This window comes from Thalassophryne amazonica, chromosome 3, assembly GCF_902500255.1.
Source record: "Thalassophryne amazonica chromosome 3, fThaAma1.1, whole genome shotgun sequence".
Taxonomy (NCBI): Eukaryota; Metazoa; Chordata; class Actinopteri; order Batrachoidiformes; family Batrachoididae; genus Thalassophryne; species Thalassophryne amazonica.
In genome coordinates, this window is record NC_047105.1 from 69928689 (window position 1) to 69954194 (window position 25506).

The 25506-nt window shown below is 43.5% G+C and overlaps 1 pseudogene; it reads right to left on the minus strand.

The window, feature by feature from the left end:
* LOC117506981 overlaps positions 1-25172 on the minus strand; it is a 111358-nt pseudogene extending 86186 nt beyond the window's left edge.
* Between the last annotated feature and the right edge of the window lie 334 nt (positions 25173-25506).

The following is a 25506-nucleotide window of genomic DNA, read 5'->3' on the forward strand; positions in this document are numbered from 1 at the left end:
CATTTTGAACCAATTGGAGACCCCTAATGCTAGACTGCGGTAAACCAGAAAATAGAACATTGCAGTAGTCCAATCTAGAAGAGATAAATGCATGGATCAGGGTCTCAGCATCAGCCATAGACAGGATGGGACGAATCTTCGCTATATTTTGCAGGTGGAAGAAAGCAGTCCTAGTAATATTTCTAATGTGGAGGCCAAAGGACAACGCAGGATCAAAAATTACTCCAAGGCTCCTCACTTTGTCAGTGTGATGTATGACACACGAGCCGAGGCTGAGCATTAACTGGTCAAATTGATGCCGATGTCTCACTGGACCAAGAACCATCATTTCAGTCTTATCAGAGTTTAAAAGTAGGAAGATTCTAGACATCCATCTTCTCACTGCTGCAAGGCAATCTTCTAAGGATTTTATGTGAACGAGATTACCAGCAGTTATTGGCATGTATAACTGAGTATCATCTGCATAGCAGTGAAAGGTAATCCCAAAATGCTGCAATATGTGCCCAAGGGGTGCTATATAAAGGGAGAAAAGCAGAGGGCCTAAGACAGACCCCTGTGGAACCCCAAATTTCATGTCACTAAGGTTAGAGGTAGTGGTACTGTACAAAACACAGTGAGAACGACTGGTCAAGTATGACGTCAGCCATGCAAGGGCACTCCCAGTAATCCCAAAATGATTTTCCAGCCTATCAAGTATAATATGATGATCCACTGTATCAAATGCAGCACTGAGATCTAACAGCAACAGAACCGTAGTGGTGTCTGAATCCATTGTAAGCAGAAGATCATTCACCACTTTAGTGAGAGCCGTCTCTGTGGAATGATATTTTGTAAAAGCAGACTGCAGTGGCTCAAAGAGATTATTCTCAGTAAGATAGTCTACGAGCTGCCGTGAAACCACTTTTTCCAGAATTTTAGAGAAAAATGATATATTTGATATCGGCCAATAGTTTGTCAATACACTAGGGTCAAGATTAGGTTTCTTAAGTAATGGTTTAATCACTGCAGATTTTAAACATTTAGGAACAGATCCAGAAGTTAAAGAAAGATTAATAATTTCCAGCACAGTCGGCCCAAGAGTGGGCCACAGGTCCTTAAACAGTTTTGTTGGTATAGGATCAAATAAGCAGGTTGTGCTTTTTGTTGACATTATGAGTTTTGTCAGCATGCCTAGTGAGATACTGTCAAATTCTATAAATCTGTGCCCACATCAATAGCAGGGTGTAGTGGCTGGATTAAGGCATGCTTAACCTGTTTAACCTTATGTTTAACCTGATGTCTTCTATTTTCTTCCCAAAGTAATCCAGAAAATCTTGTGCTGTAAAAGGAGAGCGAACTACAGATGGTTGTCCATGCAAAAGTGTTCCCACCATGTCAAACAAGAACTTTGAGTTATGCTTGTTTTTGTTGATCAAATCAGAGTAGTAAGTCTGCTTTGTACCCAATAATGCATGCTTATAGTCTAAGATAGCATCACGCCACGCAAGGTGAAATACTTCTAATTTTGAACGACGCCATTTCCGTTCTAGACCTCTTGCTTTATGCTTGAGGTCACGCAGATAATCATTGAACCAAGGTGAGTGTGATTTGGGGGAGCGCGGTTTTAACACAGGTGGTGCAATCATGTTGAGTGTAATTTTGAGCATTGAGTTTAAACTATCCACAAGTCTGTCTACTGACTAGGTATTTGTCAAATGTGAAGCTAAGACATCAGGCAGTCTAGCTTCGAGTTCAGTCTTAGTTGAGGAGTTGATGCATCGCCGTAATGATATATGAGGTTGTTGTTCCACTAAACACGGCAGTGAAACTGTAAACTTAATAAGTAAGTGATCAGACACCACTGATGTAAGAGGCATGATGTCAATATTCGTGACAGCAATACCACGTGCGAGAACCAGATCCAGGGTATTTCCACTAATATGCGTCGAATCCCGAATGCATTGCCGAAATCCTAATGCATCCACAATTTCCATAAATGATTTGCAGAGGGGATCAGAAGGCTTATTTATATGAATGTTAAAGTCACCAAGGATCAGAATGTTATCTGCACTAGTTGACAAGTTAGAGATGAACGCACCAAATTCATCTAAGAATTCAGAATATGGGCCAGGAGGCCTATATACAGTGACCAAGAATACGACTGATTTTTATTATTCTGACCTTGGCAATGTGTAATATCCTGAGCAGAGCGGAGAATCAGATGTTCAAACGAGTGATATTTGTAACCCCCAGCAGCTACTAAGTTAAACCTAGATTTATAAATAAGAGCAACACCCCCGCCTTGCTTCGCATCATGAGGGACGTGACTAAATGTATATGCTGGTGGGCAGGCCTCATTTAAGGGGAGGACAGCTGTAGGTTTAAGCCAGGTTTCACATAGCCCAATCATATCTAAGTGATGATCAATAATTAGATCATTGATCAACAATGATTTTGAGGACAGTGATCTTATGTTAATGAGACCCAGTCTAAGGACCTCAGTGGGGTTGATAGTTGAACTGTTTGGGTTTAGGGGTGGTTCCAGAGTAGCATATATAAGATGCTTAGAAGTAGGTTTAGGTTTAAGACATTCCACGCGTGTTGTAGGTAGCAGACACGAAATCTTTGCTATTGCTGGAACAACCACTGGGCCGTCCTCAATTTCAACATTATCCAATATTGTAATGGGTATTAAGTTTGGAAAGCATATCCCTCTATGATTTTTATGGACACGACTACAGATGCAGGCCACAGTCTCAAATGGTGGAAATTCCCTCCCTGGCAAATAAACTGCACTATCACTATAGTGGATTTTCTGCACTAAATTCCCCGCTAAGCTAATGGATTCCACACCCACATTTGTCATAAGCTTTGCAGGGTCTCTAATCACCTGCTCCGTGGCCTGCTGTAGATTCCTAATGTTACCCTCCCTGTAGAGTTCTATCTATGTTCGCAGACAAGATGGCAGCGCCTTCCCCGGTAGGATGGAGGCCGTCCAGCATCAGCAAGCCACGGCGGCCCCAGAATGAAGGCCAGTTATGAATAAAGCTAAAGCCTTGCTGTCTACAAAACTGCGCCAGCCACCTATTTAATGATGTCAGCCTGCTAAATGCCTCATCAGTACCCCGGGAGGGGAGGGGCCAGAGACTATTAATCGATGCCGACACATCTTTCTGGCAAGGTCACAAGTCCTCTCTATGTCCATTTTTGTGACCTCTGAGTGCTTCATCCTGATATCATTGGTGCCAACGTGAATAACTATGTGACTATATCTCATGTCATGTTCCTTCGTCTGTCTTCCCTTCTGCAGCGTCAGCACCCTAAGATGAGATGCAATGTCGGGAGCTCTGGCCCCAGGAATACATTTAACGTCCACCAGTGTCTGTAACCTGACTTTGCGGGTGATTGAATTCCCTATCACTAAAGTCCGGTGTTTCGGCCTGGAGACAGGAGTGGAAGTCACTTATGGGCTCAGAGAATTCACATCTGGCAAATCCAAGGGGGAGAACCGATTCACAGTTCGCACTGGCGAGTGTGATTGAGGTGCCACAACTGGGCACCAAGCCCTATAGGGCTTCCTCCGCCTAGCCACAGTCCGAAAGCCATCCTCCACAGCCAGCGTTTCTAAGCTGATGCTAATGGGCTCGCTAGCCGGCCCAACACTAACCTCATCTGGAGTGCCCGTAACATCTAACTCCACTGCGCTAAGAAGCTGCTCTATCTTACGGACACGGCTCTCTAAGAGAGCCACCCTATCTAACAACATCATGCAGGATTTACAGTGGGTGTAAAGTAGAATTAGTAGTGTACTTTGTGCACTAAGAAATTCATGAATGTCGCCAAGCAAACACGAGCTAACCAATAATGGATAAGCTAACCACTCCTAAGGCTCACACAGACGCAAATAAATTTATTAAAATTCACAGCAGTTACACTGAAAAACTAACAGAAGTATTAAACAGGTAAAAAAAGCAGCAGCTATAAAATACACTAAACAGTTAACTAACAGGAGTGTAAAAAAATTCAATGAAAAAATGATGACGGGAGTCCGAAATAGCTAATGCAAGCTAACCGCTAGCAAAAATGCTAGCCCCTCCTAAGATTTTACACAGGAGTAAACTAATTACTTAAAATTCACAGCAGTCCAACTGAAAAACGAACAGAAGTATTAAACGGGTAGAAAAGAAACAGCTATAAAAAGTAACAACAGAGAGGGGAGGGGTTGACCTAGCTAGTGAAAGCTAACCGCTAGTGAATGCTAACCGCTAGTGAATGCTAACTGCTAGCAATTCACAACAGGACTGTTGTTAAATAACATTCAGAGTAGATACAATTAATAACCAGAAGAGTGCTAAACAGAAATAAAAAGTGTATACAACCGTGTGAAGTTCAGAGTGGCATCACAGCAACAAACAATCCATCAGAAGCAAGTTGCCAGATCTGTGAAAATCAACAATAGACTCTGTGCTGCTATGCACCATAGGAGTTCAAGGTTTGGGGGTTTTAAATGTTGTTATTGTGGTTCATGTTATTTTAACAGTGTTGTTAGTGTTGTTGATTTGTGTTTTTGTACTTCAGTTGGTTAATCAGTTTAGTTAAGTGTCATGTTGCTGTTACCATGAGTGAAAGGTGTAGTGCATTTGATGTCTTCCACAATCTTCTGTTTGTGGGTGTGTAAAAATAGAAGTGCCTGCTTGCAGCAGAATGTAGAAAAGACAAAAAGCTGTGTGCATGTGTGCATGCGTATAACTTCGATCACGGACAAACTGGGGTGAGCTTACATTTTCTTTTTGGTATGATTATGTCTATTTTGGGTCAAGGATGTTGGTTTTGAGCACCTTAAGCAGGTGTATAATGTCTCAAAGAAACAATCTCTATCCATTTTCACAAAATTTGTGTTTCTTTATATTTTTACAGTTTTATGTGTACTTATCATCAAAGCAATAAATCAATAAACAAAATGGCAAAGTAAAACATAGTGGACTTGAGACCAGAAGATCATCGGTTCAAATCCAAGCCTGACTGGAAAATCACTAAGGGCAAGGTCTTTAATCCCCTATTGCTCCCGGTGTGTAGTGAGTACCTTGTATGGCAGCACTCTGACATCGGGGTGAATGTGAGGCATTATTTGTAAAGCGCTTTGAGCGACTGATGCAGATGGAAAAGCGCTATATAAATGCAGTCCATTTACCATTTACCAGCTTCCCGCTGCAGTGCCCAACGTGCACCAACATGGAGGATGACAGATTTTCCCCTCAAAATTCTAACCACAACACCCCATAATGTCAATATGAAAAACGTTTCTGAAATTTTTTTTTAAAAACTAAAAAAAAAAATTACATCTTCCAACCCAATCTCATGGCAGGTTGTGATGGCATTATGAAAAGTAAATTAATCTATGGTTCATGATACCATCACAAAAAATGGCCCATTTCTGTGACGGGGGCTTGAAATGTGGGGTGACATGGGGTGGTCTGGGGGGGTGGTTATTGTTAGGGGAAGGGAGAGACTTACATTATGGTTAGAGTTAGGAGAAGGAGCAGGATTAGAAATAGTAAAATTTAAATGACGCGTTACGAAAATGTGACTCATTTCGTGACTGAGGCACGAAAAAAGCGTGAGAGTGGGCTGAAGGATTCACAGCCTTTAATACTTTGTTGATGCACCTTTGGCAGCAATTACAGCCCCAGTCTTCTTGAATATGATGCCACAAGCTTGGTGCACCTATCTTTTGGCAGTTTTGCCCATTCCTCTTTGCAGCCTCTCTCAAGCTCCATCAGGTTGGATGGGGAGCGTCGGTGCACAGCCATTTTCAGACCTCTCCAGAGATGTTCGATCAGATTCCGGTCTGGGCTCTGCCTAGGCCACTCAAGGACATTCACAGAGTTGTCCTGAAGCCACTCCTTTGATATCTTGGCTGTGTGTTTAGGGTCATTGTCCTGCTGCAAGATGAACCGTCGCCCCAGTCTAAGGTCAAGAGCGCTCTGGAGCAGGTTTTCATTCAGGATGTCTCTGTACATTGCTGCATTCATCTTTCCCTCAATCCTGACTAGTCTTCCAGTTCCTGCTGCTGAAAAGCAACCACACAGCATGATGCTGCCACCACCATGCTTCACTGTAGGGATGGTGCCTGGTTTCCTTCAAACATGTTGCCTGGCATTCACACCAAAGAGTTCAATCTTTGTCTCATCAGACCAGAGAATTTTGTTTGTCATGGTCTGAGAGTACTTCAGGTGCCTTTTGGCAAACTCCAGGTGGACTGCCGTGTGCCTTTTACTAAGGAGTGTCCATCTCGTCACTCAACTATACAGGCCTGATTGGTGGATTGCTGCAGAGATGGTTGTCCTTCTGGAAGGTTCTCCTCTCTCCACAGAGGAATGCTGGAGCTCTGCCAGAGTGACCATTGGGTTCTTGGTCACCTCCCTGACTAAGGCCCTTTTCCCCCGATCGTTCTAGGAAGAGTCCTGGTGCATCCAAACTTCTTCCATTTACGGATGATGGAGGCCACTGTGCTCACTGGGACCTTCAAAGCAGCAGTAATGTTTCTGTACTCTTCCCCAGATTTGGGCCTCAAGACAATCCTGTCTTGGAGGTCTACAGGCAATTCCTTTGACTTCATGCTTGGTTTGTGCTCTGACATACACTGTCAACTGTGGGACCTTATATGTAGACAGATGTGTGCCTTTCCAAATCATGTCCAATGAACTGAATTTACCCGAGGTGGACTCCAATTAAGCTGTAGAAAAATCTCAAGGATGATCAGTGGAAACAGGATGCACCTGAGCTCAATTTTGAGTTTCATGGCAAAGGCTGTGAATATGTATGTATGTACACATGATTTCTTCGTTTTTTTTTTTGTTGTTTTTTTTTAATAAATTTTCAATAATTCTCAAAAAAAAAATTTCATGCTGTCATTATGGGGTTTTGTGGGTAGAATTTTGAGGGAAAAAATTTATTTCATCCATTTTGGAATAAGGCTGTAACATAACAAATTGTGAAAAAAGTGAAGAACTCTGACTTATTGCATTTTTTTTGTTGTTCATATATGTGCATGTATATATGTGTAATTTGGTACAGATCAAGGAAATTATCTGAATTGAGTGGATCAAAATATGTGGGTGGGGGACAAATATATTCAGTAATTACATTGTCAGCAAAAAAATGCTTAGAAACATAACTTTCCACCAATATATGAGAACTCAACAACAACAACAACAAAGCATTTTAACATATCTCAAATATATTTTGGAAATATATCAGCCCATATAAAACTGTCACTTCCATCAGGAGGGGGATGTTTCAGTCCAATGTGCTTGTTTGTCTGACTGTTTGAAAAATACATTAGTCAGATTTGGTGCAGGGGCATATTTTTGGGTTAAGGAAAAGTGGTTGGATTTTTAGGATTTTCTTCTTTTTTGATGCTGTGTTCCACTAATTTACATGTTTTTAATGCTTTGGTGGAATAGCACCCCCACCAGCTTTTCACCTTGGATAAAGACAGACAAACCTTTATTGTCGAGCATTGGCAGAGGAGTGCAGTAAAGTGTGACATAGATTGCTAATATTACTTCTGGGACCACTAACATTCCCATGGAGGGAAAACAAATCCTTTCCATACCTTTCTGTTTCCTGTTTAATTGACTGGGATTTGTTGTCAAACCCGGGGAGACTGCTCATGTCCACATAACCGTCCGTGTCATTTGCAGAGGTGTGTGCTTTCCAAGGACGTTCAGAACGGCCTGTGAATGGCTCCTGTCGAACAGGCCTCAGGCGTGGTACCTGAATGTTCTCATAGTCTGAGCTGAGAGGTGGAACATTCTCATAATCTGAGGTATCAGTGTTGGGAAAGGAGATAGATCGAGGTTTGGTGAGGGGAAGAGGTGTGAAAGGCACACGAGAGCGGTCCTCAAAGGACTCCACTCGGACAACGCTGCGATTGAGAAAGGCCACAGAGTTGCCTGTTCTTTTATTGTCCTTGTAGAGTGAGAAGGAGGAGGCTGGCTCTGGCGAACTCTGGGGTTTACTAGCAAAACGAAGGTTTAGCTGCGGAGAACTACTCAGGCTGTGTCTGTCTAAATCCAGCAGTCTGCTGGATGTTTGGTGTCTGGACTCTGCTGAGGACTTTGAGGAGGCTGAGGTGACATCATCTGCAGGTTTGCGGTCTGATTTCCGCCTAAACTTCATCAGGAAGTGCTTAATGGAGGATTTCTTTTTCCTGTTTTTCTCTGATGAATCTCCCTGGATGAGAAGTGAGGGGGAACTCTTGGTGATGGGCCTCTTGGTGATGCACGCCAGCTCAAATGGAGGTGGGATATCCACCAAGGATGTAGGCGTGGAGAAACCACTGGATGATAACGGTGAGCACCGGGAGAAACTTCCCAATGAGCAAAGCGATGTTTCCTTCTCCTTGTAGACCCACAAAGGCATGTCCTGGCTCTCCATGGAAAGGGAACGTGGGTAAAGAGACAAAATGTTGGGTTTGGAATAATTCTCATACCGGATTTTATTCAACATGGGGCTGCTGCTCATTGTTGGCTTGGCTTGGAAACCATTGATGCCGGCCCTTGGAAAAAACTCTACTCGGGTGTCAGACAGGTTATTATTAATGCGCTGTGACTGTGAGCAGGAATGCATCCCTGTGGTCCTCCTGTTAAGAGAAAAGGTGTTATCGCTGTCCGCCCTGTGCCTGGCATCCTCATAGACAGGTTCATCACTCAGATCTTGTTCTGTGTCGGTGGTGTCATCCAGAAAAAGTCCTCTCCAGCCTTGTAGGTCTTCATTTGTGAAGACATCTGAGTTGGACAAGGAAAGCATCTGGCTTTCAGAGGCAGAAGAGGTCAGCGAGATGTCGGCATCCGACAGCATAGAGGCGAACCTGAACCTCAATTCACAGTTAGAACAATTTAATAACTCTTCTGCTGTCTGGGATTTGTTTTCTTCACTTATGGCGGACAGTCTGTCCTGAGGCACTGCTCGCTTGTTGTCATCACAGTCATCATGTGCATACTTGCCACTGATGTCCACATAGTCCTCAGAAAACACGTAATCACTTCGTCTGCTGTCCATCGACTCCCCGCGTGGAGAGTTGTCACTGTCTGGTCGTCCATGAACATTGACAAGCCTCACGTTTGACTCTTTCTTAAAAACGTCTTCTGAGGAGACATAATATGGCTCGTGGCTTTGATCACTTTCTAAAGCGATGCATCTCTCAGCTGTGTCAAAGATCTTCTTTTGGTGTGTCTGGAGACTCTCAATAAAACTCTCTTTTTTAACAGTGATGGCACAGAACTCTTCTTTTGTCTTCATTTTATGGCTGCACCTCAGTTTCAGGATGCTACAAGAGATGCCACAATCTGAAGCTGCGTCGTTGTTGTCTCCATCTATTATAAGAACTTGTTGGGTATCAGAGGCCTCCTCCTCTGTGAGAGACTCTGTCACATCATCCACAGAGCTGTCAGCTGTTTCATCCTCCTTGATTTGATGCTTTGTCTGCCTCTCATCCCCTGTTTGATTCTCCACCTCTGGCACTTTTTCACCAGAATAGCACGCTGACTCCTCGTCAACACTAGTGACAGAAATGTCACCCACTGAAAGCCCTTCCATGTCAGCCAGCGCCTCGCCAGCATCACAACCATCCATGACCATGTCCTCGGTCATGTCCATTTCAATCATCTCTTCAGCATCCTCTGAGTCAGCAGTGAGCCCAGCATCACTGACCCAAAGGGTTTCTGGAGAGTCCACCTCCTCCGTTAAGGCGCTGTCACTTAATCGCCAGTCCTCCTCCATCTTCTGACTCACATCTTCTTCCTCTCCTTCACGTTCCTGTGAGCTGTTCAGTAAATCTTTCTGTGATGAGTAGCCGAAATATTTCATTGCTGGCATCCTGCCGGCAGCCTCTTTGTTTGGACTGTTCTCTGCCTCATTCTCCTCCTCAAGCTCATTGTCTGAAGGTAGTAAACCACCATTAGTACATCTTCCATGGCTGCCTGTGACCAGGAGGAGCCTCCCATTAAGCCGTGGCGTGACTTCAGGTTTTGGGGCCACAGATGGTCTGGGACCCCTGGTTGCAGACATGAGAGGAGAAAACACCTTCAGGTTGGCGTGACAAAGAAAATTTGTCTTTGGAGAAAGAAAAGGCCGGATGTAGTCTAAAAGAACAACAGGAAAAGGAAACTGTAAGATTACATGCTTTAAAATAGCGTACTGGTCATCTGTGTTATTCCAGTGTGTCCTGAAACTGCTTATGGACATACAGACATCAGATGTGTAAATCACATTTAAATCAACATTTGTTAATAAATAAATAAATAAATAAATAAAGACAACTGCATGAACAAAACCCACACAGACGTGCTACTGTGAACCTGAATGTGTTGGCAGAACTAAAAAATAATAATAATAGTAATAACTGATTATGTCAATTATTTTCAATTTATGTTCTCAAAAATAACAAGCTATTACAACTTAAGTATTTGAAGTTAGTGTATATTTTGTGATTGCAGGTGAATTAAAAAATACTGATTACATTAACTTGTATTTTCAGTTGTTTAAGCTCACAGTATTCAACTTAATATAACGTCATTTAAGAAACAAATAATACTCAAGGCATACTTTGCTGATTCATCACAGAGGACATTGTTCCTAAATGGTGTTAGGACCACTTGAGAATATTGGGGCTTAGTGACTCTTTCACAAACATTATGACATACAGGACTGATCCACCAAACTTGCAGGTTCGGAATGTATTTTAGTGGTGCAGCTTAGCTGAAATTTTCATAACAACTGTTCATTCCTGTACACATATGTGCAAGAGACCAAATGGAAGAGAAGTAAAAGCAGGACCACAGGCAGTGGGTACAAGTTGTTGTATCATGGTGAGGACAGGAAGCAAAATGGTGTTGGGATCATTTTAAAGGAAGAGTATGTTAAAAGTGTGTTGGAGGTTAAGCGAGTGTCCAACAGGGTGATGAGTGTGAAGTTGGAACCTGAAGGGGTAATGATGAATATCATCAGTGCATATGCCCCACAGGTAGGTTGTGAGATCAAGGAGAAAAAACATTTCTGGAGTGAGTTAGATGAGGTGCTGGAGAGTGTGCCCAAGCATGAAAGACTTGTGATAGGGGCGGACTTCAATAGGCATGTTGGTGAAGTGAACAGAGGTGATGAGGAAGTAATGGATAGGTATTGTAACAACGACAGGAATGTGGAAGGGCAGATGGTAATTGACTTTGCATAAAGGATGGAAATGGCTGTGGTGAATACCTACTTTAAGAAACGGGTAACATATAAGAGTGGAGGAAGGTGCACACAGGTGAACTACATTCTTTGTAGGAGGTGCAAGCTAATAGAAATCAGAGACTGTAAGGTGGTGGCAGGAGAGTGTGTAGCTAGACAGCATTGGATGGTGGTTTGTAGGTTGACTTTACAAGTGAAGAAGAAAAGAGTGAAAGCTCAACAAAGGAACAGATGGTGGAAGCTGAAGGAGGAAGACTGTTGTGTGAAATTCAGTAAACAGGAGAAGCAGTTTTGGACTACTGGAAAAGTACTGCAGATGTGGTGAGGGAGAGCTAGGAAGGTACTGGGTGTGACATCTAGACAGCATAAGGAAAATAAGGGAGACTTGGTGATGGACCGAAGATGCCCATAAGGAGAAAGATGTTGGCAAAAAAGAATTGGAACAGTCAGAGAGATGAAGAAAGTAGACAACAGTACAAGGAGATGTGGTGTAAGGTGAAAAGAGAAGTGGCAAAATCTAAGGAAAAGGCATTTACCGAGCTGTACAACAAGTTGAATAGTAAGGAATGAGAAAAGGACTTGTACAGATTGGTCACACAAGACTTGAGACAGAGCTGGAAAGGCTCTGCAGCAGGTTAGGGTGGTAAAACATGTAGATGGTAATGTGCTGAGAGAGTAAATCAGGGAACCAAGGGATAAGTAAGGATGAAGTGAGGGCAGGTATGAAAAGGATGATGACTGGAAAGGCAGTTGGTCCAGATGACATTCCAGTGGATGCATGGAAAGGTTTTGGAGAGATGGTAGTGGAGTTTCCAACCAGAATGTTTAATAAAATCTTGGAAAGTGAGAGGATACCTGAGGAGTGGAGACAAAGTGTGCTGGTTACTTTTTTTAAGAACAAGGATGATGTAGAGAGCTGCAGTAACTACAGAGGCATAAAGTTGATCAACCACAGCATGAAGTTATGGGAAAGAGTAGTAGAAGCTAGAATTAGAAAACAGGTGAAGATCTGTGAGGAGCAATATGGTTTCATGCCGAGAAAGAGCACTACAGATGCAATGTTTGCTCTGAGAATACTGATGGAGAAGTATAGAGAAGGCCAGAAAGAGTTACATTGTGTGTTTGTGGATTTAGAGAAATATTATAACAGGGGGCCAAGAGAAGAGTTGTGGCATTGCATGAGGAAGTCTGGAGTGGCAGAGAAGTATGTGAGGGTAGTGCAGGGCATGTACAAAGACAGTGTGACAGCGATGAGATGCACAGTAGGAATGACGGACTCATTCACGGTGGAAAAGGGATTACACCAAGGATCAGCTCTGAGTTTGCAGATGACATTGTGATCTGCAGTGAGAGTAGAGAACACGTTGAGTCTAGCCTGGAAAGGTGGAGATATGCTCTGTAGGGATGCATATTGATAAAATTTTATCAATATCGATGCCATTATTGATTCTGCTTATCGATCCGATTCCTTATCGATTCCCTTATTGATACCACTTGTGAATTTTCTGTGTACTAAAAGTAGGCTTTACAGGTTTTCTATGTCAACAACATTTTATTGAGTCTTAAAGTAAATAAATATGAAATTGGTCACTGTATCCTTGATCTCTGGACATAAATAAAAATAAACAAAATCTGTTGTTTTTGTCAAAAGCATTTCCTTTCAGACATTTTGGCATGAATGTCTCTCAATACCTCTGAGTTGAGCTCAGCCAGCTGCTGCACGTCAGTGCAGGACGTCTCATTTTGGGAGGAAAAAAATGTTTTGATCAATTGCAGTTTGTTTGTATTACAACGTTTGGAAAGAGGTGTTGTTTGATTTTAACGGTGTTTCGCTTTGAATTTAATTCCGCCTGGACTCTATTATTCTAACATGACTCAGCAGAGAGCCACAGCATTTGGAGCTATGTGAACAGAACGGAGGATGATTCTTGTTTCTTTCTCGCAACAAGAGTCCCAGTTAGTGACTTTAATCTGCACAAACGTGAATCACGATTGACATATTCAGGGATGAATGTGGTGAAAAACAAAAAAGCTGTAACCCAAAATTACCGCACACCACCACCCACACGAAAATGTTTGAATTCTGGAAGTTCTGAAATGCAATCTGGAGCTATTCCAGACAATAAACTGCAGTGAGTGCAGCATCTATTTTGGTGAGGAAAAAAACAACTTTCCTTATTCAAATTCATTCTACTAGCATTCTGGTCTTACTCGGACGCAGCAGTTTTCTAGCTTGGCAGATAGTTCTGGAGGAAATCACTGAAGAAATTAACAAATTGAAAATATGGTTTGACCAAAACAAATTGTCATTAAACCTAAATAAAACAGGGATGAAGTGGAGGTGTGAGAGTCACTAGGTGTTCACAGGAAACACTTATTTATTTCTATATGTATTTATTTATTTACTGTAGAAGTTGTCTTTTGATGAAAAGACGAGCCGAAAGTTCTCTCATTAAGACTCTTTGAGTCGAGTTTATTAACAGACTACCAACATGTCGCCGTAAGAATATATGGACTACAAACATGGCGCCGCGCGCCAACAGAAAGGCAGGCAAAAAAAGAGCACGTCACCCGAACTCTTAAAGGGGCCGCTCCTATTATATGAATCACATGGCACCTAACAGAATACTCATAAGAAAGTGAATTATGCCGTCAGTGTTGAGAGCACTACACATGCCCCCTCAGAATTCACTTTAACAGGACACCTGAACATAAAAAGAAAAGGAGAGAAAATAAATGTATCAACGGCGTGGGGGGCGAATCAAACGTCCAGTGCAGCTCCGCCGCATGGGAGAAGGCGGTCTTCCTTCGGTGCTGTCCTGATGCCCAGCATGACCCATGGGAGTTTGTCAGACCAGGAACTGTCCTTCAGGCTAGCACGCAGGGAGGCTTTCATCGATCTATGAAAACTTTCGCAGAGGCCATTACTCTGGGGGTGGTAGGCCATGGTGCGGTGGAGTTTAACTCCCAAGCTACCTGCGACAGCGTTCCAAAGGTCAGAGGTAAATTGAACGCCCCGGTCCGAGGAAATGTCTGATGGGGTGCCAAAACGGCACACCCAGGTGCCAATAAATGCCCGTGCCACATCAGCCGATGTTATAGATGACAGTGGAACAGCCTCTGCCCACCGTGTAGTCCTGTCGACCATAGTGAGTAGATGAGTGTAACCCTGGGAGGGCGGAAGCGGACCAACGAGGTCAATGTTGACGTGGTCGAAACGTCGTTCCGGCACTCGAAACTGTTCCAGTGGCGCTTTGGTGTGGCGGTGTACTTTGGCACGTTGGCACGCTACACAGGTGTTCGCCCAGTCTCTCACGTCCTTTTTGAGACCATGCCACACAAACTTGGCTGCCACCAGCCGTTGTGAGGCCTTGGTTCCAGGGTGTGAGAGGCCATGGATGGCGTCAAAAACAGGTCGCCTCCACTTCGCAGGCACAACCGGCCTAGGAGAGCCCATGGAGACGTCGCAAAGCAGAGTGGTGCCAGCATCGCCAAATGCCACATCCTGCAGCTGCAGCCCAGTAACGGATGAACGGCAAACCTGCATGTCTGGGTCTGTGGCCTGCTCTGCTGCCATGCTGTCGTAATCCAGGCCAAGGTGGACCGCCCCCCGCAACAGCGCGGGAGAGGCAATCTGCGACATGGTTGTGCTTTCCAGAAAGGTGTGCAATGTCCGTCGTGAACTCCGAAATGTAAGTCAGCTGTCGCTGTTGCCTGCCCGACCATGGCTGAGTGACTTTGGACATGGCGAAAGTCAGAGGCGTGTGGTCCACAAAAATGGTGAACTGGCGTCCCTCCAGCAGTGAACGAAAGTGTCGGATGGCGAGGTACACCCCAAGTAGCTCCCGATCGAAGGTGCTATACTTCCGTTCACTGGGACGCAACTGCCTGCTGAAAAAGGCGAGAGGCTGCCAGGCATTATTCACCCACTGCTCGTAAACCGCACCGACTGCATAGTCTGAGGCGTCCGTGGTAAGTGCGATTGGAGCGGAGGAGGAGGGATGGGCCAACATAGCGGCTTTAGCCAGGGCTGTCTTAGCGTCCGCAAAAGCCTTGTCTCTTTCCGGGCTCCAGCCCACAGTGTGCTTAGGCTTGCCGCCTTTCAGAGCCTCGTACAAGGGCCGCATGATTTGGGCGGCCCTGGGGAGAAAACGGTGGTAGAAGTTAACCATGCCTAGGAACTCCTGTAAGGCTTTGACAGTGAGTGGGCGTGGGAAAGTGGTGATGGCCTCCACTTTTGACGGAAGAGGAACGACCCCATCCTTTGTGACTCTGTGCCCCAGAAAGTCTATGGTGGACAGGCTGAACTGGCACTTGGCTGAATTGATGATGAGCCCGTGCTCGGTAAGTCGCTCGAACAGAGTGCGTAGGTGCGAAAGGTGCTCTGAAGGTGATGAAATGGCCACCAGGATGTCGTCAAGGTACACAAACACGAAAGGCAGATCCCGTAACACAAAGTCCATGAGCCGCTGGAAAGTTTGAGCAGCATTCTTGAGGCCAAACGGGGTGCGCAGGAACTCAAACAAACCAAACGGCGTGATCACAGCTGTTTTTGGGATGTCGAGAGGGTGTACGGGCACTTGATGGTATCCTCTGATCAGGTCCACTTTTGAAAAAATGACCTTACCAGCCAGGTGCGCTGAAAAATCCTGGATGTGCAGTACTGGATAGCGGTCAGGCATTGTCGCGTCGTTGAGCCGTCAGTAGTCCCCGCAAGGGCGCCAGACCCCCCCGGCTTGGGGACAAGGTGCAGGGGGGAGGCCCAAGGACTGTTGGAGCGACGAACAATCCCCAGGCGCTCCATGGACTCGAACTCTGTCTTGGCCACGGCAAGCTTGTTCGGCTCGAGACATCGAGCGCGGGCATATACAGGTGGGCCAGTGGTGTCAATGTGATGCTCGACACTGTGCTTGGCCGTGGAAGAGGAGAAAGTGGGCTGTGTGAGTGCTGGGAACTCGGCGAGCAGACGCTGGAAACTGTCCGTGACAGAGAGCAGGCTGGAGAAGTGCAGTGCATCGGAGTCGTTGAGGAAGCATGCATACGAACAGAAAGTTACGGCGTCGATCAAGTGCTGATTTTTAACGTCCACCAACAGTCCATATGCACACAAAAAGTCTGACCCTAAGAGGGGAACGGCTACTTTGGCAGTCACAAAGTCCCAGCTAAAGCGTTGGCCCCCAAAACACAGTTCAACATGCCTTGTGCCGTACGTACGGATGGGGCTACCATTGGCGGCTTCCATGGGGGGGCCGTGGGTGTCAGCTACCACGTCCACCTGTGAAGCAGGCAGTAGACTCCGCTGTGCCCCTGTGTCGCAGAGGAAACGTTGGCCAGAGACGGAGTCATGGATGAAGAGCAGCCTGCCAGCATGGCCGACGCTCACGGCCACTAGTGAGCGCCGGCCGTGGCATTTCCCACTCCACTGAAGCTGCATGGAGAATGGCATCGTTTGGCCTTGGGGCCAAACCTGGCGTGGTAGAAGCACACACCTGAAGACCGCTGCCGACGCGGGGCTGCTGCTGCGATGAGCATATGATCATCCGGTACCTCTGATACAACACCAGCAGGGAGAAGGGCGGCTGCGCAGGGTTGCTGACTCGCCAGGAAACACTTGTCAGCCTCAGCAGCCAGTGCTCTGCAATCAGTGCTGGCGGTGTTGGCCAAAGCAGCTCTCACATGAGCAGGCAGTTGGCGTAGGAAAAGGTGGAGGAAAAGAAAATCTGGCTTGTTGTCGCCAAGCAGGTCGAGCATTCTGTCCATTAGCTCTGAAGGCTTGCTGTCACCGAGCCCTTGAAGACCGAAAAGCCTATTGGCCCTCTCAGCGTCAGACAGTTTGAATGTTCGAAGTAAGTATTCCTTCAGAGTTTCATACTTGTCCGTCAGAGGAGGACTTTTAAGAAGGCTCACCACTCTTGATGCCGTAGAACTTCTGAGGGCAGATACTACATAGTAGTATTTAGTTTCGTCAGTGGAGATCTGACGCAAGGCAAACTGTGCTTCAGTCTGAGCAAACCAGGCTGAAGCAGAAGATTCCCAGAATTCTGGGAGCTTGAGAGACACAGCGTTGGCAGTCATGACGATCTGGATACGTCCAGCAGACAAACGTCGGGGTCACCAGTGTAGAAGTTGTCTTTTGATGAAAAGACGAGCCGAAACTTCTCTCATTAAGACTCGAGTCGAGTTTATTAACAGACTACCAACATGTCGCCATAAGAATATATGAACTACAAACATGGCGCCGTGCGCCAACAGAAAGGCAGGCAAAAAAAGAGCACGTCACCCGAACTCTTAAAGGGACCGCTCCTATTATATGAATCACATGGCACCTAACAGAATACTCATAAGAAAGTGAATTATGCCGTCAGTGTTGAGAGCACTACATTACGTTCATTGTTAGTTGGTTTTATCTTTTCTGTTGTGTTTTGTTTTATCAGGTTCTTTTTTGTCTCTTTCTCTAAAACTGTATTGTAGCATTATTAGTTATTATTATCTGGTGGTTGGCTCTCACTGCGGTATTGTATCACTTCCTGTTCCGGAGCACAGCGGTGTTTTTCTGTATCTGTTAGCTGTTTAATCTGCGCAGTTAGATTGATCTAGTTATCTAGATTACGATTTGTTTCCCAGTGTAATCTTTACGTGCCTTAACTAAAGCACTCCTTCTGCTGAATCACCTCTAAATTATTTACACATTATTCACTTTGCGTGTTTTTAGGAATCCGCTAGCTTAGCGTAGCTACTAGCTCTTAGCCGATTTAGCATGGCGGCTTCTCCTGTCTCTCCCGCACTTTTCTGCTCTGGGTGTGAAATGTTTAGTTATTCCTCGGCCTCCTTTAGCAGTAATGGTACTTGTAATAAGTGTAGCTTATTCGTAGCTTTGGAGGCCAGGCTGGGCGAATTGGAGACTCGGCTTCGCACCGTGGAAAATTCTACAGCTAGCCAGGCCCCTGTAGTCGGTGCGGACCAAGGTAGCTTAGCCGCCGTTAGTTCCCCCCTGGCAGATCCCGAGCAGCCGGGAAAGCAGGCTGACTGGGTGACTGTGAGGAGGAAGCGTAGCCCTAAACAGAAGTCCCGTGTACACCGCCAACCCGTTCACATTTCTAACCGTTTTTCCCCACTCGACGACACACCCGCCGAGGATCAAACTCTGGTTATTGGCGACTCTGTTTTGCGAAATGTGAAGTTAGCGACACCAGCAACCATAGTCAATTGTCTTCCGGGGGCCAGAGCAGGCGACATTGAAGGAAATTTGAAACTGCTGGCTAAGGCTAAGCGTAAATTTGGTAAGATTGTAATTCACGTCGGCAGTAATGACACCCGGTTACGCCAATCGGAGGTCACTAAAATTAACATTAAATCGGTGTGTAACTTTGCAAAAACAATGTCGGACTCTGTAGTTTTCTCTGGGCCCCTCCCCAATCAGACCGGGAGTGACATGTTTAGCCGCATGTTCTCCTTGAATTGCTGGCTGTCTGAGTGGTGTCCAAAAAATGAGGTGGGCTTCATAGATAATTGGCAAAGCTTCTGGGGAAAACCTGGTCTTGTTAGGAGAGACGGCATCCATCCCACTTTGGATGGAGCAGCTCTCATTTCTAGAAATCTGGCCAATTTTCTTAAATCCTCCAAACCGTGACTATCCAGGGTTGGGACCAGGAAGCAGAGTTGTAGTCTTACACACCTCTCTGCAGCTTCTCTCCCCCTGCCATCCCCTCATTACCCCATCCCCGTAGAGACGGTGCCTGCTCCCAGACTACCAATAACCAGCAAAAATCTATTTAAGCATAAAAATTCAAAAAGAAAAAATAATATAGCACCTTCAACTGCACCACAGACTAAAACAGTTAAATGTGGTCTATTAAACATTAGGTCTCTCTCTTCTAAGTCCCTGTTGGTAAATGATATAATAATTGATCAACATATTGATTTATTCTGCCTAACAGAAACCTGGTTACAGCAGGATGAATATGTTAGTTTAAATGAGTCAACACCCCCGAGTCACACTAACTGTCAGAATGCTCGTAGCACGGGCCGGGGCGGTGGATTAGCAGCAATCTTCCATTCCAGCTTATTAATTAATCAAAAACCCAGACAGAGCTTTAATTCATTTGAAAGCTTGTCTCTTAGTCTTGTCCATCCAAATTGGAAGTCCCAAAAACCAGTTTTATTTGTTATTATCTATCGTCCACCTGGTCGTTACTGTGAGTTTCTCTGTGAATTTTCAGACCTTTTGTCTGACTTAGTGCTTAGCTCAGATAAGATAATTATAGTGGGCGATTTTAACATCCACACAGATGCTGAGAATGACAGCCTCAACACTGCATTTAATCTATTATTAGACTCTATTGGCTTTGCTCAAAAAGTAAATGAGTCCACCCACCACTTTAATCATATCTTAGATCTTGTTCTGACTTATGGTATGGAAATAGAAGACTTAACAGTATTCCCTGAAAACTCCCTTCTGTCTGATCATTTCTTAATAACATTTACATTTACTCTGATGGACTACCCAGCAGTAGGGAATAAGTTTCATTACACTAGAAGTCTTTCAGAAAGCGCTGTAACTAGGTTTAAGGATATGATTCCTTCTTTATGTTCTCTAATGCCATATAACAACACAGTGCAGAGTAGCTACCTAAACTCTGTAAGGGAGATAGAGTATCTCGTCAATAGTTTTACATCCTCATTGAAGACAACTTTGGATGCTGTAGCTCCTCTGAAAAAGAGAGCTTTAAATCAGAAGTGTCTGACTCCGTGGTATAACTCTCAAACTCGTAGCTTAAAGCAGATAACCCGTAAGTTGGAGAGGAAATGGCGTCTCACTAATTTAGAAGATCTTCACTTAGCCTGGAAAAAGAGTCTGTTGCTCTATAAAAAAGCCCTCCGTAAAGCTAGGACATCTTTCTACTCATCACTAATTGAAGAAAATAAGAACAACCCCAGGTTTCTTTTCAGCACTGTAGCCAGGCTGACAAGGGGTCAGAGCTCTACTGAGCTGAGTATTCCATTAACTTTAACTAGTAATGACTTCATGACTTTCTTTGCTAACAAAATTTTAACTATTAGAGAAAAAATTACTCATAACCATCCCAAAGACGTATCGTTATCTTTGGCTGCTTTCAGTGATGCCGGTATTTGGTTAGACTCTTTCTCTCCGATTGTTCTGTCTGAGTTATTTTCATTAGTTACTTCATCCAAACCATCAACATGTTTATTAGACCCCATTCCTACCAGGCTGCTCAAGGAAGCCCTACCATTATTTAATGCTTCGATCTTAAATATGATCAATCTATCCTTGTTAGTTGGCTATGTACCACAGGCTTTTAAGGTGGCAGTAATTAAACCATTACTTAAAAAGCCATCACTTGACCCAGCTATCTTAGCTAATTATAGGCCAATCTCCAACCTTCCTTTTCTCTCAAAAATTCTTGAAAGGGTAGTTGTAAAACAGCTAACTGATCATCTGCAGAGGAATGGTCTATTTGAAGAGTTTCAGTCAGGTTTTAGAATTCATCATAGTACAGAAACAGCATTAGTGAAGGTTACAAATGATCTTCTTATGGCCTCGGACAGTGGACTCATCTCTGTGCTTGTTCTGTTAGACCTCAGTGCTGCTTTTGATACTGTTGACCATAAAATTTTATTACAGAGATTAGAGCATGCCATAGGTATTAAAGGCACTGCGCTGCGGTGGTTTGAATCATATTTGTCTACTAGATTACAATTTGTTCATGTAAATGGGGAATCTTCTTCACAGACTAAAGTTAATTATGGAGTTCCCCAAGGTTCTGTGCTAGGACCAATTTTATTCACTTTATATATGCTTCCCTTAGGCAGTATTATTAGACGGTATTGCTTAAATTTTCATTGTTACGCAGATGATACCCAGCTTTATCTATCCATGAAGCCAGAGGACACACACCAATTAGCTAAACTGCAGGATTGTCTTACAGACATAAAGACATGGATGACCTCTAATTTCCTGCTTTTAAACTCAGATAAAACTGAAGTTATTGTACTTGGCCCCACAAATCTTAGAAACATGGTGTCTAACCAGATCCTTACTCTGGATGGCATTACCCTGACCTCTAGTAATACTGTGAGAAATCTTGGAGTCATTTTTGATCAGGATATGTCATTCAAAGCGCATATTAAACAAATATGTAGGACTGCTTTTTTGCATTTACGCAATATCTCTAAAATCAGAAAGGTCTTGTCTCAGAGTGATGCTGAAAAACTAATTCATGCATTTATTTCCTCTAGGCTGGACTATTGTAATTCATTATTATCAGGTTGTCCTAAAAGTTCCCTAAAAAGCCTTCAGTTAATTCAAAATGCTGCAGCTAGAGTACTGACGGGGACTAGAAGGAGAGAGCATATCTCACCCATATTGGCCTCTCTTCATTGGCTTCCTGTTAATTCTAGAATAGAATTTAAAATTCTTCTTCTTACTTATAAGGTTTTGAATAATCAGGTCCCATCTTATCTTAGGGACCTCGTAGTACCATATCACCCCAATAGAGCGCTTCGCTCTCAGACTGCAGGCTTACTTGTAGTTCCTAGGGTTTGTAAGAGTAGAATGGGAGGCAGAGCCTTCAGCTTTCAGGCTCCTCTCCTGTGGAACCAGCTCCCAATTCAGATCAGGGAGACAGACACCCTCTCTACTTTTAAGATTAGGCTTAAAACTTTCCTTTTTGCTAAAGCTTATAGTTAGGGCTGGATCAGGTGACCCTGAACCATCCTTTAGTTATGCTGCTATAGACGTAGACTGCTGGGGGGTTCCCATGATGCACTGTTTCTTTCTCTTTTTGCTCTGTATGCACCACTCTGCATTTAATCATTAGTGATCGATCTCTGCTCCCCTCCACAGCATGTCTTTTTCCTGGTTCTCTCCCTCAGCCCCAACCAGTCCCAGCAGAAGACTGCCCCTCCCTGAGCCTGGTTCTGCTGGAGGTTTCTTCCTGTTAAAAGGGAGTTTTTCCTTCCCACTGTAGCCAAGTGCTTGCTCACAGGGGGTCGTTTTGACCGTTGGGGTTTTACATCATTATTGTATGGCCTTGCCTTACAATATAAAGCGCCTTGGGGCAACTGTTTGTTGTGATTTGGCGCTATATAAAAAAAATTGATTGATTGATTACTATTATTGTTGTTGTTGCGATTATTATTAATATATAAACAAATTTTAAAAATATTACAATTTGTAATACATTTGACTCTTTTATGACAACAAATGCTGAGCCATTAATTATACAGAAAACAAATGCACACAAACATGCTGAGATGCGAACAGCTTAATGCTAACTTTAACATTGAAAATGCCATAGACATGCTAACGTGGTAGCATTGGTCCCATTTTTAAGTTATAAAATACATCAACTGTTTCAGAAAACCATAACAGGTCGGTTTAACATAAAAAAGGTTAATATTACTCACAGACATATGCTCTTTGGTGTTTTAGTGGGGAAAAATTAAGATAAAGTGAAACAAAACAAAGAACCACGAAGCATTGGGTCAGCTCAATGCTTCATTGCTTCAAGCTTCAAAGAAGAGCCATGCTGCAGAAACGGTTGATTACAGACCATGCAGGGGTTCTGTAATCAATGTAGAGACATGATCATTTTCGCGACAAACACCCCCAAAAACAATGGCCGTTCTGAAGGACCAATAAGGGAATCATTAAGCAAAAAGTCTATTGATGTCGGTGGATCGAATCATTTCTTAAGGATACCTGAAAAGAACCGGTTCTTGATACCCAACCCTAATGCTCTGGAGAGAAGGGGAATGAAAGTCAGTATGAGCAAGACTGAGTACATGTGTGTGAATGAGAGGTAGCCCAGTGGAATAGTGTGGTTATAAGGAATAGAAATGGTGACAGAAGATGAGGTTAAATACTTGGGGTCAACTGTCCAAAGTAATGGAGAGTGTGATAGAGAGGAGAAGAAGAGAGTACAGGCAGGGTGGAGAAAGGTGACAGAAGTAATTTGTGACCACAGAATATCTGCAACAGTGAAGGGGAAAGTTTAAAAGACAGTAGTGAGACCAGCTATGTTGTACGGCTTACACTCTTAAACATTGCAGCTGCGTTTAGCTATGCCCACTTGCTGCCTCTCTTTAACATAAAGTGCTGTTACAAGTTTTGGATGTTGACATCAGCAGAGACTGCACAAACTAAAATGACTTGTTGACTGGATGCTGACTGTGCATCAGTGTTGTTGTTGGGTATGAGTGCAGCTTTGACACAGCTAATCACTGTGATTTGTTGGAGAGACCTCAGATCAACTTTCACATTTCTGGTGAACTACTTGCATGGTGATTTTATTTGTCTGGTTGATCTCATTGTGTTTCTTAAAATAATACTACATCAGAGTGTTTCACAGTGTAGTATGTGGTACCTCAAGGTTCTGTTACAGGCCAACTTTTATTTTCCTTTTTTGCAGAACCTCTTGCTCAGATTATGGAAAGCTATGGGACTAACTTTCAAATGTTTAATTTTCTTGTTTGCCACAAAATACCACGAGGCCTGTTCATATGATTCAAATTACAGTTGTTAGAGTTGTAACTAGAGCCATGAAACTTGAGGACATCACACCTGCGCAGGCCTCTCTTCAATGACTTATTGTGAAGGGCAAAAAAAGAGATTTTAAGACTTTGTGACTGACCTATAAAATTGGCAATGGTTGTGTACCTTCATATCTAATGGATCTTATCAGGCCATATGTGCCAACCTGCCCACTGTGATCTCAGGATGCAAGCTTTGTGTTCCAAAGGTTAAAAAGAGGTCAGCAGGCTATAGAGTTTATTCTTACTGTGCTGTTTTCTTATGGTACAGCCTGCTTGTAGATATTGGGGGGTCTACTTCAAGAGATATATTTAAGATCAATTTTAAAACCTGTTTGTACTCTACTGTTTATAATGTCTACTTTTAATTTAGTTTAAATGATCATTACATACGCCATGTATGGTTTTTGTTTGAAACGTGTTCAGCATTTGTTGAAATGTTGAGTGCTTTATAAATAAAGTACTGTACTATAAAAACTGATGCATTGGATGAACTCAATTAAATTATGGTCAGGATTTCCATATAATAAATATATGTAGTCCCAACTCAAATAAAGCAAATAAAGCAATTTAGTTGGGACTACATATATTTATTATATGGAAATCCTGCCCATAATTGAATTCAGTTTATATAATGAGTCATTTGTTTGTGTGATACACTCAAAAACTGACTCATTGGATTGGATCCCATCTAATAAATACATGAAGTCCCAACTCAATTAAATTACATTATTTTGCATGGATGTGTTTTATTTGAGTTGGGGCTACATATATTTATTAGATGGTGTCAGGGTCAAACACCTTTAGACACCAAAGAAATGAACAGACAGATGAAATGACAGATGGGAATCCTGCACATAATTGAACTGAATTAATCCAAAGAGCCATTTTTGTGTATTATTATTACTATTATTATTAAGGTGCTTTCTTTGCTCTGACCACAAAAACACTTCATTGATAAAAGCAGACATGGTGCAAGCAGTTTTAAACATACATGATCTGCTCATTAATGCATGCCTGTGATGTTCGTTGTTAATCACTACATCACATTAGTACTGAGCCACGTGACACACCCGTCATAAAGTGAATACTTAAACATCCAAATGAATTAAATTTATCCTCAACAACCATGCCTCCATCCAAAGGAAAACCCGTACAAATTTAACATGACAGCCACACACTTTCTTCCAAATCGTTCTTTCTCCCACCAACTTGTTTAGTTTGATTGATCCAAACGTAAGAAATGCGTAAACTCACCTGCGTTCATGTTTGGCCAAAAATCATCTCCGACATCTGAGCGGCTTGTTCTCCAAAAGCGGCGGCGTTATGATAGTCGAAGGGGAAAAAGAATCCCAAAGCAAACTATGAACTCTGTGAGCAGTTACAGCGAAGGAACGCAGAGCTGTGACAGAAGAATGTGTGTGTGTGTGTGTGTGTGTGTGTGTGTGTGTGTGTGTGTGTGTGTGTGTGTGTGTGTGTGTGTGTGTGTGTGTGTGTGTGTGTGTGTGTGTGTGTGTGTGTGTGTGTGCGTCCTACAGCGCGCACCGCGCCACAGGAAACCGAATGCAGCGGTGTATGCGCCTTAACGTGCTGGACTTCACATCCAAAAACATCTGGATTCACACCACCAGATAAAAGAACCTATTTATTATTATTAAAAATAATAAATAGTATGTGCTGTTATTACCGCCATCAAGAAGGTTGATAAATGTCCACATCTTAAAATATGTGAAAGCTCCT